The following is a 17,079-nucleotide window of genomic DNA, read 5'->3' as shown; positions in this document are numbered from 1 at the left end:
ATTTTTTTCATCCTATAATATGAACTAATACTATGTTCTTCTGAGATTTTTTACTTTTGAACTTGCTGCTGTATCACAGCCTAGGGAAAAAAATCACAAGGTTTCTTTGTTCTGAGAATTTTGCTTAGGTATCTATGGGATTTGAATCATGCATGTGAATTGCATTCTGCATCATTTTATCTAAAACTAAGCATTTACACAAATAGTTATTTTTATGATTAATGTCTTGCTTGTTCCCACATTGGATCAGTAAAGTAATATTTTACATATCTCTCTTAAACACAGGCTTCTAATGATGACTCATACATACATGAGTAGCTTAGATGCAATTATAAATCTCAAATGATAGCTATTTATATCATACAATTGTGTCATCTGCCTTAAAGTTATTCATTTGCCTATTTTTGGATGGTGTGAAACAGAACCACTTTTTATGTGGTAAATATATCTAATTTCTCCAATGTGCCTTTTGACTGAGAAAATTGGATATTTTAATGGGCCCAGAAAAGGTCTTTGTCAGTGAGAATGGATTTTTATGCATTTTGGAAGACTAGACCAATACTATGCAAGAAATACACAACCAAAAAAAATCTGAGGATCATTTCAGAAATGGTAACACCTCTTTATGTCAATATTTTAATTAAAAAGACAACACTATAATTACTACATTTAAAAGCATGGTTCTAAGACTTGCAGACAATAAACACATTTGGAGGATTCCCGATATAGTAGAAGAGATTCATACCAACCTCTTGTTTTATCGAGTTGGAGAAAACAACTTCTATCCAGTGAGCATTTTATGTAATAGGCACCAGACAGAATGAATTTTTATTCACTTAAGACTCAGAAAATTCCCCCTCTTGAGATTAAATGAGATGCCCCTATTTGGCAGGTGAGTTTCATAAACCTTTAGTAACTATTTAAAGCCCTAGTGGGAGTAGGAGAAGAATCTTGATGCAAAGGATAGCTTGTTCCAGAAGAGAAGAGCATGTTCAAAGACCCAGAATATAGAGGGAGTATTTTGACAAAGGCTAATGTTGCTGGAACAGATTGCAAAGCAGATCTTCAAGGGACTTAAGGTCATCTTAAGATCTTAAGATTTGGGCCATTAACCTAAAGGCAAATAGAAGCCACAGAAGAGTTTTAGGCATGAGAGAAAGATGATCAAATGTGATGTCTAAAGGATCATTTTGGCTTTAGAGACAGAGTAGTAAGACTCCAGGCAGGGAGGTGATTATTCTAAGCCAGTAAAAAGATGATGATGTCCTAAATCAGGATGACAGCAGTGGCACTAAAGGATGTACTTGAGAGATATTTAAAAGTTATGTATGAGATTTTGTTGTAGATTGGATATAGAAAATTAAAGATAGAGAAGGTGATGGATAAATCCCAAGGCTCTAACTTGAAAAACTAGATGTTTCTAATGACTCAGGAAAGAATGCAATGGGGGCAGATCCACAGGAATAGGGACAAGATGGGAAAAGATGATGAGTTCAGTTATGAACATACTAATGTTGAGGTTCCTGACAAAAAGTACTCAAGTGGAGATGTCCAGAGGGATTTGAATATATAGGTATAAAGATGAGCAAGAAATACGTTTAAGGGTAAATCAGCATATAAATTGTTATTGATGCAGTGAAAGTTAATGAGATTCCCTGATATCCTGTGATTAAGAGCATAAAAGAGCCTCAAAGAACACTGACCCTTAAGGGTCAAGAAAAGGAGAAAGATCTAATAAAGACAATGTTGAATAAGGAGGAAAATCAGTAGATTGCTGTACTGGAAGCCAAAGGAAGAGAGTGTTTCAGAAAGCAGGATTTGATTAACAAAGCAAAATGTCACCCTAGATGAACAAAATTATGTCTGATGTTTTCCCACTGCATTTAACAACATAGAAAGCTTTGTTAAATCCAATTTGGGTATTGTTGGGGATTCAGAAACTAGAGTGCATTGTTATGAATTCCGCAGTAAAGACAAGGTGAGAATACAGAAACAAAAATTACAGATAACCTCTTTTAACAACTCTGGGTGTGAATGGAAGAGAAATGTATGACAGCTGAAAGATAATGCCTGTGTAAAGCAAGGAGTTTGAGGATCGACTGATAGTATTTTATATAAGTGGAAAATCTTGGGTATTATTTGTGAATGGAAAGATCTTATAGACAGCCAAGCACAAAGAACACAATAGAAAGAGGGCATAATCTATAGGGTAGTGTGATGATTACTTTTATGTAACCATAAATGGGCCACAGGGTACCCAGATATCTGATCAAACATTATTCTGGGTATTTCTGTGATGGTGTTTCTGGATGAAATTAAGTTTTTAATTGATATGGGGCACCTGGGTGGCTCAGTTGATTGTCCAACTCTTGATTTCAGCTCAGGTCATGATCTCACACACAGGATGGAGCCCTATGCTGTCAGGCTCTACACTGGTGCAGATCTACTTGGGATTCTCTCTCTCCCCCTCTCTCCTCTCTCTCTGCCCTCACCCCTGCCTGAACTCTCTCTCTCTCTCTCTCTCCCTCTCTCTCTCTCTCTCTTAATTAATTAATTAAAAATAAAGATTTAAATTGGTACATGAAATAAAGCAGATTGGCCCCCACCACACAATGTGGGTGAGCTTCATCTAATCAATTGATCACCTAAATAGAAAAGGCTGCCTCTTCCCCAAGTAAAAGAAAATTCCTCCTGCCTATTTGCCTTAAACTGGGACATTGGCTTTTTCCTGCCTTCAGACTTAAACTGGAAATGGCCCTTCCTGAGTCTCAAACCTGCAGCCTTTAAACTGTAACTACACCATCAGGTCTCTTGGGTCCCAGCTTGCCAACTGCGAATCTTGGACTTCTCAAGCTCCATAACAACATGAGCCAATTATTTATAGTAAACAAACAAACAAATCCTATTGGTTCTATTTCTCTGGAAAACCCCGACTTAACCAAACAGTGATTCTCAAAGTGTGGTTACTGGACCAGCAGCATCAGCATCACCAGGGAATTTGTTAATTCCCAGGCAAATTCTCAGACCTCACCAAACCAACTGAATCAGAAATTCTGAGCGTGGGGCCCAGCAATGTGGGTTTTTACAAACCACCTGCAAATGATTATGAGCCAGACATAAGCTTGAGAACAACTGCTCTGGAATAAAGTTGCTCTTCTGTAGGTGGGCAGGATTAAGGGAGTACAGATGGAGGGTTTTCCTGATACAAGAGGAAGTACTTGCTCCACTATAAAAGGAGCAAAAAAGGGAAGGAATGAGAATGATAGATGAAGGTAAATTTGGGATTGAGTAATAGGAATTTGAGGCAGCTCTTGCCCTGGCTTCAATTTTTTTTTAAGAACAGAAAAAAACCAATGTGGTTTTCTAAAAGGAAGTAGGCAGTGGTGGTAGTTGGAGAGACAGGGGTGGGCTGAAGTGATCACTGCAGAAAGAAGGAAGTTTTAAGGGCCCATCGGGTTGCACGATTTTCCCAGATGTGGTCAGTAGTCCTAGTACACAGGTAAAACTGATCACTGGATTCATCCAGGTTTGGGATTTTGCCAGGTCAATAGAAGGACCACAGAATAGAGGAATTGATGTGGTCATGAGAATAGAATCACTGACTATTGAAGCCAAACAGAATAGGGACAAGGGTAAAGAAAAGAGAGGCTGGGAAAAACAGAAAACAAGGTGAAGGGTTTCAAGTAAGCTTAATCATACCTGGCACCCAATTCTGCAGTGTTTGGGCACACCAATGCCACACCCAATGCAAAGTGTTCTAATAGATCTACCAATTAAACGGTATCATGGGGACGAGATTACTTCTGATTGGAGACCTAATAAGGAGGTAGATCACAGCCTTAAATAATTTAGATCTGCAAGCACAGGGCGGATTTAATAGCACAGAGCGAATCTATATGGAGCAAGTTGAAGAATAGAAAATATTCTTTCTAAACTATGACAGGGATTCAAGTTTAATAGAGATAGGAGAAGTCCAGGAAGAGGTGAAGAATACTAAAAGAGGAATAGTATACTAAGGGGAAGGATGAAAAGATACACTGCATTTATACTTTAGAGAGCTTTGGATTTTACTCTGTGTGCTAAAGAGCTATTAAAGACTTTTGACAAGCAGAATGATATGATCATTGCAACCTGCACTTTTCCATCATAATTGTAAAGATGATAAAGATTGTGCGAACTGTTTAACTGAAGGACAGATTAGATGCATTCCTAGAATTCCTCTAAAATTAAATTTAGTACATGAGCTACTACTTTACCTTTAGAGATTAATATTCCTGATAATGAAAAACATTAAGGTCTCCATAAGCAAATCAACAAATAAAGAAACAGGAATCAACAATTCACAAAGCAGAAATGTAAGTGGGTGACAAATAAAAAAAACTGTTCAATGAAAAATACTTTAAACAAGATTCTTCAGTACTCATGATATTCACCATTGGCAATGACATGATAAGATGAATCTCATTAGTACTGGTTAAATGTACATTGGTATAATCTTTGGAGAAAGCAATTTAACAACAGATATCAAGAATAATTTTGAAAATATTTACTCTTCTTGACCAGTATTTCTACTTCTAAAGGTAAGATCTAAGAATATTATCAAAATACACATATTTATGCATTAAAATTTTATAACATTACTTATAAAAATTTAATATAATATCCAATAATAAGTGAGTTCTAAATAAGTTATGATAAATTTTAAGATGAAATCGCATTGGGCTTTTTAAGTGAATATTTAAAGATATAAAAGTGTCCATAATATACAGTGAGTAAAAACAGTGCAATATGTAAAATATACAGACAGTATAATCTCAATGATGCAAAGTGTGTGTGTGTGTGTGTGTGTGTGTGTGTGCTCAAAAATATTGGAAGAAAATGTACTAGTCTTAATAACTCTAATTTCTAGATTTAGGATTTAAAGGTCATTGTTATTTTCTTTACATTTTCTATATTTTATAGATTGCTAATGACAAGAATTAAATCTATAATTAGAAAATAAATATTTATGTCAAATTAATATTTCTAGAGTAAAAAATGAATCAGCCTTAGAATGAACAAAGCATCATTCATTGTTGCCAATAAAGAATTTTAATTCCGCAAAATCCACTTAAGTCTATCTTTCTCAAAACAAAATCGTATAACTGATCCTGGTTATTTCACAATTTTGGGGGTGAAGAAGAGAAGTGTGGGTGGGCATTTCTCCTTCTCTCTTAGTGCTTCAAGAGTGCTATATGTATATCAACAAATGATTATGAATGATTCTATTTTTCTCCCTGAATTCTCCATGACTGGTAAGAACATTTCCCAGCAGCACACACTCTTGAAGCAATGTTCCCTTTTCTCCTGATTTATCCAAATCTGAGATCACTCTTTGTCAAGACCCCAAAATGCTCAAACTGTAACTATGTCCCAGAGAGGACACATAACTGAGCCTCCAGTTCAATGGGTCTTTGCCACCAGGAGTGAGGTATGCCTAGGCCAAAAGAATGGTCAGAATACCACAGGGCCATTTTCACTAATAAAAAATGACAGAGTAGGTTCTCATTCTACAGACTGAAAGGGTCTTAAAACCATATAAACTTTATCAGGGAAGTTCAGTTGAATGTCTTCCTTGTTTTATAATTCTCATGTTGACCAAACTCCTCATTTGGATACTAGTGCTCAAACAAACAAAATTCAAGAAGTAAAAATATAGGGAAAACTCCAGCCTTTTTGTCCCATGATTTGATTCCTTAAATCAAGCTTGGTAGGTAAGGAAGAACAATGTTTGAAACTGCTCTGATGGAGGATACTTAGTGATTCCTCTTACTTCAACTTATAAGCAAGGCTTTAAATTATCTTTCTAGAAATAAATTGGTAGAGATATGAACTTGTTTAGCAAAGAAAATGTGATTAAATACTCTTATCTACTGAATTGCCTGTATCCCCCTAATTTTATTTCAGAAAAGCAATCAGCTTTATGATCAAATTCTATCTCCAGTCTCCTCTAAAAGTTTATAGATGCTCTCAAATTATAGTATAATTTTATTATTCTTGAGATGTAAGGATGATAATATGGTTTTCTTTTTAATAATTCATAAATGTTTCATGACATGTTTCAGGACCCTCCCATCTTATTTCTCAACTTTTGCTTTGAGGACACTAGTTAAATATCTTCATATGTTTCACCTTCCTCATTCTCCCTATTTATTTTAAAGTTTACCCAGAAAATCCTTCCAGCAATTATCCCAAGGTTGTGATCTTTCACTTGCTTAAACAGAAACCCTATAAGCAAATAATAGCTGTTTTCATCCTATACAATCACGTAGCAGTCACTGAATTTATTTGCAATTTCCAGCTACAGACACTAGATGAAACCATCCATTAATATGATTTTCATGTGTCACCTAAATGTCTTTCATTACTATATGAAGTGTGACTTGGAAAAAAATTAGGCTTATTTGTGTAGGTGGTTTCTGGAACCAATGACATTATGACATAAGCCCATCATACAGCTAATTCTACTTCTAACAAAATATTGTATCAAAGCAACAGGAGGTGGTTCCCTGCTGCAAAGATTTCACCAGCAAGCTTTAGGCCAAATAAAACCAGAGTTAAAACAATCATATATTGCCAAATCAAGTATCACTGGAGAACTGAGACTTAGGCATAGAAATTGAAACAATGAAATTTCCAAAAACGTTTTGTAACATTAACAAAAAGAAAAAGAATGAGAAGAAATTACACTGGCATGAAGTAAGGAGAGAAAAGACACAGATCAACAAACATAGACAGTTTTACATCAGCCTTTGGTTTTCCAATACCCTAAACATTTTGACATTTTTAATTCTTCTTTTTTTATTTGACAAATATTATCAGGTGCCTGCATTTAGAATTCTTCAGAATCCCAGAATGTGGGATATTTCTACACTTAATCATGATATGAAATCTAACATGTGTGTCCTTTACTCCTATTTTCCTGTCCTTTTCTTAAATGTATATTCATATTATTTAATATAATTTTATATTTACATGTATATATATAAACACAAAGGAGAAAATGTGACTTTCCCCTCTATGGAAAGATCAGTCTTTATAATGAGCATCCAGGGATATGGAGACAGGGCAGACCAAAAGCAGCCTGAGGTGGCAACAGGGCCGGCCAGCCAAGTGCACAACAAATTCTTCATCCTCATTCCATATCAGAAGACTCAGGCTAGGTGAGGAATCTGATGATACCAGAGTTAACTCCCAAAGATACATTCAGAGCAAGTGGGCTCAGACTCAGCAAAAATCAAATGTATAAACATATACTGACACAGTGCATTCAAATCTGCCATGAGGGACTACATAGATAATAAACACCAAGGTAAAGACAGCAGTAAAAGTATCCCAGCAGCTAGAAGAGTGAACATTATAAAATATATAAAGAAAAAATATATAAGAACCTACTATGTGACAGGCAATATTCTGGGCATTTGCAGCAGTGAATAAAAATTGACAAAATTCCTTGACTTTCTAAACTATATATCAGTGTAGGAGATGATAATAAACAAGATAAACACAGAGTAATAGCAGCTTAGGAGAAAATAAAACCAGGAAGAAGGGTTGTAGTAGATAGTCCCAATAATGGCCACCAACAATTTCTCCCCTCCCTGTATTCTCTTCCCTCTCCTCTCCTTAAGAGATGAGGTCTATATTCCCCTCCTTTGAGTCAGAGCTGGCCTCATAACTAGCTTTAACTAATATACTAGGCAGAAGCACCAGCTCCAGGCCCAGCCCTTATAAAATCCTGCAGATTCTGTGTGGGCTCTATTGCAATCCAGCTGCCATGAAGTAAGGAAGTCCAGACTATCCTTGGATAAAGAGGCCATATGCAAAGGCCCTGGGTGATGACACCAAAGTGGAGATGGTGATGAGGGAGGAGAACCACGATGCACCTTCAGAGCTCTAACCTACATGTAAACACATTTAAGAAAATATTGAGAAATAATGAATTACTGTTTACTTAATTCACTAAATTTTGGATTGTTTATAATGTATATATAGTCTTAGGGTCAGAGATAACAGAAACATCTGGGAGGAGAAAGTAAAAAGGAAACTGGCAGTTAGCAAAGTGAAGAACTACAATATAACAATGAGATCCTCTATGCCTGTTCTGAGAATAGAGCAAGAAGAAAATCTTTAAATTGCATAAGAAGGTAAGCCTTTAGGTAAGCATACTAAATCCTATCGACCACTGGAAAGGAAGACGTATGTTGCATTTCTAAAGTAGGAGCTGAGGGGCACAGAATGATCTTGCAGATTCAGTTATAGTCAGCTATAACTAAATATAACTCTAACACTTCTAGGAGTGGCACCTGAGGAACTGCACGCATCTGTTCCACCACACCTGGACCTAATCTCAATGGTATCATCCTGGTCCTCAAGCCTGAGCTACAGGCCTCAATGGGAGAAAACTCTGGGAAGTCTTCAGGGGTGGTCAGTATATTTTGCAGGTGGGAGGAATATGAATCACTTGGGGTCAGAGAGCAGAGTGGGGTAGACTGTTAGTTGATAGGCTCCAGTAAACAATACCTCCAGACGTTCACACCCTGTGTAAACTCCTCCCACAATGATGCTGGCCACGGCACAGGACTGACTTTGGCCAATGACACATCTGTAAGTATGATGTAAGCTGGGGTTTGGTAAGTCCTTCATTTTAAGGCTATCCTCTTGGAACACTCCTAATTTAAGGTTAGCTTAAAGCAACCTGACTTAAGCAATACCTGACTATTCTGCTGGAGAGAGAGCCATATGAAAAGGCCCTGGAAGATGAGTTATCCTATAAGAGGAGAACTGAGACATAACAACAGAGCTTCTGGCTGAATGTTATTCCTATGTGGAAAAGAAACATCTATCTCACCTGCAGAATTATCTTAAATAACAAATCATTGCTACTTAAGCCACTTTTAGGGTGGTTTGTTACATGTCAATAAATAGACATCTGAAATAGAGGATAAGATGTAGGAAGACTTCATTGAAAAGGCCTAGAAGTAAGAAAGAAGCCTCTAAGACAGAGAAAGATAACTGGAAAAGAGCATTCCAAGCAAAGGGAACAGCAAGTGCAAAGACCCTGAGGTAGAAGTAGGCCTGGCTTATTTAAGGAACTACGAAAGAGGCTGGTATAGGTGAAACAGAGTGAGTAAAAAGGAGAAAGCTAAGAGATAAAATCAGAAATAATAACAGGGGCCAGATCAGCCTGGGCTTTGTAGGTCATTGTAAAGACTGACTTTTACCCAGAAGTTGATGAAAAGTTAATGGAGATTTTTATGCACTTGTCAATTCACTTAACAGCTATCTACGGAGGCTGATTATGTGTACTTTCCTAGTGCTGCCTGTGTAACAATGAATGAGACTTTGCAGAGGTCAGGGCTGCAGGGGATGTTGACAGGATGAAAAGAATAGGAGCAGGATCACAAAATAACTGGACCAGGGAAAGATGGCTTCAGTTGCTTCAGGCCAACCTGAAGGACAGAGATTCCTTCAGACAGGCCCCCCCTTTATTTTCCTCAAAGTCTCTCTTCAGGATAATCTGCTGTGGCTTTACATTAAGAGTACATTATACCTGCATAAGAAAGCTCACTTCTCTTTTAATGCAATTTAATTTCCTAAAAGCTTTTTCCAAACAAATCATGACATTTCATCAGCCACGCACATGTATTCTCAGAAGATCTTGCCAGGCTCCGGTATTCTGTACTCTAAGTGTGTGTCAATACATTTATAGAAAAACATTCTGTTAAAGTTTAAAAGAATCTCTTCAAAAAGACACTGTGTACTTCCCAAAAGGTACTTTACCAATATAGGACTTTACAGATTGCAGTGAGGTTTCAGAGCAATTGACGCACCACCACTGCATCCTATTCTTACAGTCAAACTAAATGACAAAGTAACAAGCAAAGATGGCACAGAGCTAACATTATTATGGCTTTAAATAAAAGTTCGTGAAGCAATTTTCCTTAAGTGTGGTGCCATACACATCAAAGTATATTTGGCAGGATAGATGATGACAGAGTCACAGGAGGACTTTGTCCGGCCTTGACATGAGTGGCTCCTGAAGGAAACTGTGAAGATCAGCTGGGGAGTTGGGGTAAATTGTATTCCTCCAGCTGGTCAACCCATTGGTTAACACTAAATATGATGGTCTCCCAGTTCAGGTCTGACTGTATTTAGAATAATAGTTTCATAGAACTTCTTGTCAAACAGACTGAAACAGAAGTGCTCCCTTCAACAAAATAGAATCCCTCTACATATCTTCTATTTCCGTGGGTTTGTAAAAATGGAAAATCCCAAAATAATTTGCCGTTTCAGAATAACTATGTTCAGCTAACTCATTTCTCCCAGCAATGCAAAGAAATGGTCTTCTTTATGCTATTTCTTAGCTTCTAATTAATGACAGGATTTCAACTTCCAGATAACTGATATTTAATGACTTTGTTGAGCATTTGTTTCCTGTGACCAGCTCCTATTTTCCAGACTTAAAAGCCACAAAAAAAACAGATATGAAAAAGTTAAAAACAATGTTGTGTCTACTAACATTGTTGTTCCGGATATTTTTAAAACTCCTGTATAAGGTGTTTGATTTTCCATTTTAAATCATTCACTCTCAAAGACTTAGCCTAACTTCTCTTGAAATACAGTTTTGTTTTATAATGCATGACAAAGTTTCTTGTATTCTACACCACTATTATAGTCTCTGAACTCTCCTTCTGGCCTTATGCTTTAATCTCTTCCACAAATATTTTTCATAGATTCCAATCAGGAATTATTTATTTGGCTCTTCTCAAGGGGCTCGGCCAGTGTTTCTCTTGGTTCACTGAATTGGAATCACTTGGTGTTAAAATTAGGGTCCCAAAGCTCCACCTCAAACTTACTAACTGTAAATTTCTGGATGGCCAAGAATTTTTAGCAAACACACCAACTGACTGAGATGTACCAGAGCACCAAACCAAGCAATGGTCTTTAAGCCCTGTGAGAATCTAATAAATACTTGCAAACCCTTAGCCCAAAATGCAGAGGAGACTACATTTTGTACATTCTCTCTGTATTTTGGGCAAAGTATTTATTAGATTCTCACAGGGCTTAAGGGTCATTCACAGGATCCCTGAAGCCTATCAATGAACCCTTTCCCCCAGAGCATCTGGACCCTGAGATCAGAACCCCTTCTTTAATTATCTTATCCATGAGGCTTCCAGGAAAATAAGTGCAGGGAAAACTGTTTGAACACCCACTGTACTCTGTTAAGGAGAGCCATTGACAATTTGTCTTTTATCTCAACCTCAAAATGAAGTGTATTTCTTCTGATCCAATTCGCCCAAGTATTGTGAAGTTGAAATTGCTTTAAAAGCTTTAGAAGAAAAGTACCATATAAATGCAAATAACAGGAGATTTGATAAAAAGAATAGTCATATCCAAGTGCACAATGGCTGCCCTATCCAAATGAGCAGTTTGAAGTGTCACTGCTAGTGTCATTCAACATACATCAGAGAATAAAGACTACGAAGTGAGTCCTCTAGAATTCTTCTTGAATTGAAAGCATATTTTTCTCATGCTATCAATGTAATATGCCACACAGTGAACTGAAAGAAGACATGAGGGACCAGGCTTGCTAATACCACCCCAAATGAATAAAAGGATAAAGGGGCCCTATCACTGATGCAGACATGCTGTACAACTTGCTATTCAACTCCTGCAAGGAAATTCAGGGAGCTCTGAAGACAATATTCAGATCACCACTCTCTCCCTGTGCCAAGACACATTTTTAACAGCACAAACATCTGTACACACATTATAAAGCCTGGAATTTACCAGTTTAACTGCTCAGGTTGGCATGTCTACATGGCTTCTGATCCATCAAGTGGGTTTTTGAAACCAGGGCAACAGTGCTGGTACTCAGCCTAACGGGTTATTTGGTGGGCTGAGTCAGTCAATAAATAAATAAATGCATGCATACATACATAAATGGAAGGATGTATTTTCTTCTAGACACTGCTCTTTGGATGATACATCTGTAACTATTCCCAGACCTCCTCTGAAACTACCCCTGAAAATGTTTACGATTTTGTCAGCAGCTGGCCACAACACTCCTTCTTTGGGTGCTACAAATTGGAGGAGCATTCAGATAAAATGTTTGCATTAGACAATGAGTGACTGGCCAAGAGCATTTTGCAATGCATGTCTCTAATTATAAATAAGATATAAACAGAACCCTGGGAGAATAATCAAGGACAGAAAAATAACTTCACCTTCAGAACAGCTACCTCTACATAGCTCTCTTGCCTGTGCTCCAGAGTCCACATGTTAGACTCTCCACAACTGTACATGACAGAAAAGGAAAAAAGTGTCGGTCTATCATGGCTAAGGAAATTGGGACCTTGATTTACTTGATATGCATATTATTCTTTTTGTAATTAGTGTCCTTTTAGGTCAAAGTATTAATGTTCCTCTTCTTTGAAGAGACAGATAGTTGGGATTGCTTATTTTACTTTTCAGCAAACCCATAAAGAGAAACAATGCATGTTGATGGACTTCAACAGAAAAAATTGACCAAATACAAAAGCCAATGCCTAATCTAGTAATTACCAGATGGGAGATGGGAGACAGAAGAGAGAACTAATGCTTTTGAATAGACTCTATATGCTATAAACCCAAGCCAATACATGACCTTGCTTTCTTCCCATAGCTCCCCTGGAGGCACAAAACCAAACAGAGCAGCCTATATGGCCCAAGATCAGGTCTCTTCTAAATGCCTCCTTACATAATTAGTAGGCCTTAAAGAGAGAGAAATTCAGTGCTTAAAGTAGCCTCTCTTTCTGCCACTTTAGGAAAAACTTCCAAATATTCTAGCACATATCAAAACCAAAAATCTCATAACCACAGCAGGAGATACTTTCTAAAGAAAGTTAAAGATCCCTACTTGAACAACTTTTCTCTCTCTTCAGATCAAAAACTTTGAGCCTACAGAGCTTTCATGCTCTACCATTCACTGGAAAGATTCAAAGAGCTAAATAGTTCTAATTTTTTAGTCATATGGAATAGAACTACTGTAGATAAGACTGGAAATCTTATCAAAAATCTCTATTCTATTGGTTACATCAATAGAATTCTTCCATCATAATATCAATGAAAAAATATATCTGCATAAGGCATTTGGAATAAATGTAAGATCCTTCTCTGAAATTGCTTATTATCTTGCCTTTTTGAAACCTAATATATTCCTGCCACAGACTGAGTATACTATTTTGTGATGAGGACAGAAAAGTCCCACTTATGATAGAATTACTGTATCACTCTCTTTCATGTTCAGAAATGTTGCTAGTGTTGTTGTCCATGTAAATGGGACTTTAAAAAATGAACTGCAGTTTCTTTCCCACTTGATACATGTAAAATCCATTTTTCATCAACAGTTCTTTGAAGAACCTGCCACTGATTGCAGTTCTGCTTTTCTCATCATAGTCTGACGGATGTTTGTGCTCAAAATAAGCTGCCCTTTGCTGATTGCTGCAGGCTGTGTGGTCTGTCAATTGTGAAAATACAGCATTCCCCAGCTAGGCCACATTGCTTATTGTAATCAAAGAGTCAGATGCAAACATTCATTCCAATGATTCCCTGACTCTGATCTCTATTTGCTTTACTGTAGTGTCCATTTTTGTTGTGAGGTATCCTCAGAACAAAAATGCCACAGGTTAGAAATCAACCCAGCTATGTTAAAATTTTCCCCTCAGTCAAGAGAATAAGCCTCTTGTTTCTCTTAAAATATGTGCAAAACAAAGCTGTTTTCTTTTAAAAATACAACTGGTGGAAGCTGCCATTTTAATGAGGATGCAGAAAACACAGAGTGTAGGAACTAGAAACTAAAGATTCACATCCCTGGCAGCAACTCTGAATGTTATGAGTTTAATACCTGTCAATCAAAACAATGTCAGTTAAAAGCATGTTTGTGAAAACAGAAATGAACTGACAAATTATATGGTCAATTAATCTTTTGGTCAAGCAGGAAAAAATATCCAATAGGAAAAAGACAGTCTCTTCAACAAATGGTGTTGGCAAAACTGGACAGCAACATGCAAAAGAATGAAAGTGGACCACTTTCTTACACCATACACAAAAATAAATGCAAAATGGATGAAAAACCTAAATGTGAAAAAGTCCTAGAAGAGAACACAGGCAGTAACTCCTTGGATATTGGCTATAGCAATTTCTTTATAGATATCTCTGAAGGCAAGGGAAACAAAAGTAAAAATGAATTATTGGGATTTCATCAAGATCAAAAGCTTCTGCACAGCCAAGGAAACAATCAACAAAACTCAAAGACGTTCTATGGAATGGGAAAAGATATTTGCAAATGACATATCTGATAAAGGGTTAGTATCCAAAATATATAAAGAACTTATAAAACTCAACACCCAAAAAATAAATAATCCAATTAAAAAATGTCATGAACAGACATTTCTCCAAAGAAGACATAGAGATGGCCAACAGACATATGAAAAGATGCTCAACATCACTGATCATCAGGGAAATACAAATCAAAATTACAGTGAGATTATCACCTCACACATGTCAGAATGGCTAAAATCAACAACACAAGAAACAACAGGTGCTGGTGAGGGTGTGGAGAAAGGGGAACCCTCTCATACTGTTGGGGAGAATGCAAACTAGTGCAGCCACTCTGGAAAACAGTAGAGGTTCCTCAAACGGTAAAAAATGTTAAAAATGTTAAAATGTTAAAAATAGAACTACCCTGCACTCCAGCAATTGCACTACTAGGTACTTACCCAAAGAATACAAAAATATGGATTCAAAGTAATACATACACCCCAATGTTTATAGCAGCCTTACATAATAGCCAAATTATGGGAAAGGCCCAGGTGTCCATCGACTAATGAATAGATAAAGAAGATGTGGAATACACACACTCACATACACACACATACACACACACACACAATGGAATATTAGTCATAAAAGAGAATGAACTCTTGCCATTTGCAACATTGGTGGAGCTAGAGAGTTTTATGCTAAGCTAAATAAGCCAGTGAAAGAAAGGCAAATACCATATCATTTCATTCATAGGTGGAATTTAAGAAACAAAACAAATGAACAAAGGGGGGAAAAAAGAGTGACTGAGTCAAACCAAGAAACAGACCCTTAACTATAGAGAACAAACTGATGGTTACCAGAGGGGAGGTGGGTGGGAAATGGGCGAAATACGTGATGGGGATTAAGGAGGACACTTGTGATGAACACCAGATGTTGTATGGAAGTGTTGAATCACTACATTGTACACCTGAAACTAACATGACACTGTATGTTAACTAACTAGAATTTAAATAAAAAAACTTTTTTAAAACCACTTTATTGACAAATGATTGACATACAAGAAGCTATACATATTTAATGGTACAATTTGGTGAGTTTAAGATGTGGCTTTGTTTTGTTTTGTTTTGTTTTTGTTTTTTAATTTACATCCAAGTTAGTTAGGATATAGTGCAACAATGATTTCAGGAATAGATTCCTTAATGCCCCTTACCCACTTAGCCCATCCCCCCTCCCACAACCCCTTCAGCAACCCTCAGTTTGTTCTATTTAAGAGTCTCTTCTGTTTTGTCCCCCTCCCTGTTTTTATATTATTTTTGCTTCCCTTCCCTTATGTTCACCTGTTTTGTATCTTAAAGTCCTCATATGAGTGAAGTCATATGATATTTATCTTTATATAACTAATTTTGCTTAGCATAATACCCTCTAGTTCTACCCACACAGTTGCAAATGGCAAGATTTCACTCTTTTTGATTGCCAAGTAACACTCCATTGTATATATACACCACATCTTCTTTATCCATTCATCCATCAATGGACATTCGGGCTCTTTCCATACTTTGGCTATTGCTTTTTTTTCTTTAACATTTATTCATTTACAGAGAGACAGAGATCACAAGCAGGATAGGGGCAGAGAGAGAGGGAGACACAGAATTAAAGCAGGCTCCAGGCTTTGAGCTGTCAGCACAGAGCCCGACGCAGGCTTGAACTTACAAGTTGTGAGATCATGACCTGAGCTGAAGTCGGATGCTTAACTGACTAAGCCACCCAGGCATCCCTGGCTATTGTTGATAGTGCTGCTATAAACATTGGGGTGTATGTGCCCCTTCAAAACAGCACACCTGTATCCTCTGGATAAATACCTAGTAGTGCAATTTCTGGGTCCTAAGGTAGTTCTATTTTTCATTTTTTGAGGAACCTCCATACTGTTTTCCAGAGTAGCTGCACCGGTTTGCATTCCCACCAGCAGTGCAAAAGAGATCCTCTAAATAAAAAAACTTTTTAAAAGCATGTTTGTGTATGTCACACAAAAATATGAGGAATGAATTTGTTAAACAGAAAGGCTCTGAGCTACTTCCTAAGTACCACTGTTAGAAGAGAGATGTGGAGTTTAATGGTGTTATTCAAAAAATAACCACCTTATATTCAAATTCATGTGCAAGAGACCCATTTTAAGCTCCTATTCCAAGTAGGAAATGACTTCTCCTGCCAAAAGATGTTGGCATTCACATCAATTAGCACTAGGTTCAGCTACACATAACTAAAAAATCCAACAAAGAAATAGCTTACATTCTTAAAAAAAAAAAAAGAAGTTGTCTCTTTTAAGTATCTCATGCATAAGAAATTTGGAGGTAAGCAATTCAGAGCTGGAATGATGGACCACAGCATCATCTCATACTCAAGCTCTCCATTCTTCCCCCATCTTAGAGAATGATTTCCATTCTCCAAATCATCCTATGGTCCAGGTGGCTGCTACAGCTCCAGCCATCACATCCACATTCTAGACATCAGGACAAAAGAAAAAAAGAAGAAAACCTTATTGCCTCTTTTAAAAGAGACTTCTAGGCAGTCCAGCACAACACTGCTACTTACATCTCATTGGTGAGAACTTTATCTGATTGTACTGGGAATGAATAGAGATATTTATATTTAAGGTTACAATGAACTTGGCTAAAACTTGGGTTTCTCTTACTAAGAAAGAAGGAAGAATGAGTGTAACAAAAAACCAGTGATACTGCT

This window comes from Acinonyx jubatus, chromosome B3 (assembly GCF_027475565.1).
Source record: "Acinonyx jubatus isolate Ajub_Pintada_27869175 chromosome B3, VMU_Ajub_asm_v1.0, whole genome shotgun sequence".
NCBI classification, from domain to species: Eukaryota; Metazoa; Chordata; class Mammalia; order Carnivora; family Felidae; genus Acinonyx; species Acinonyx jubatus.
This window is presented reverse-complemented; position numbering follows the sequence as displayed.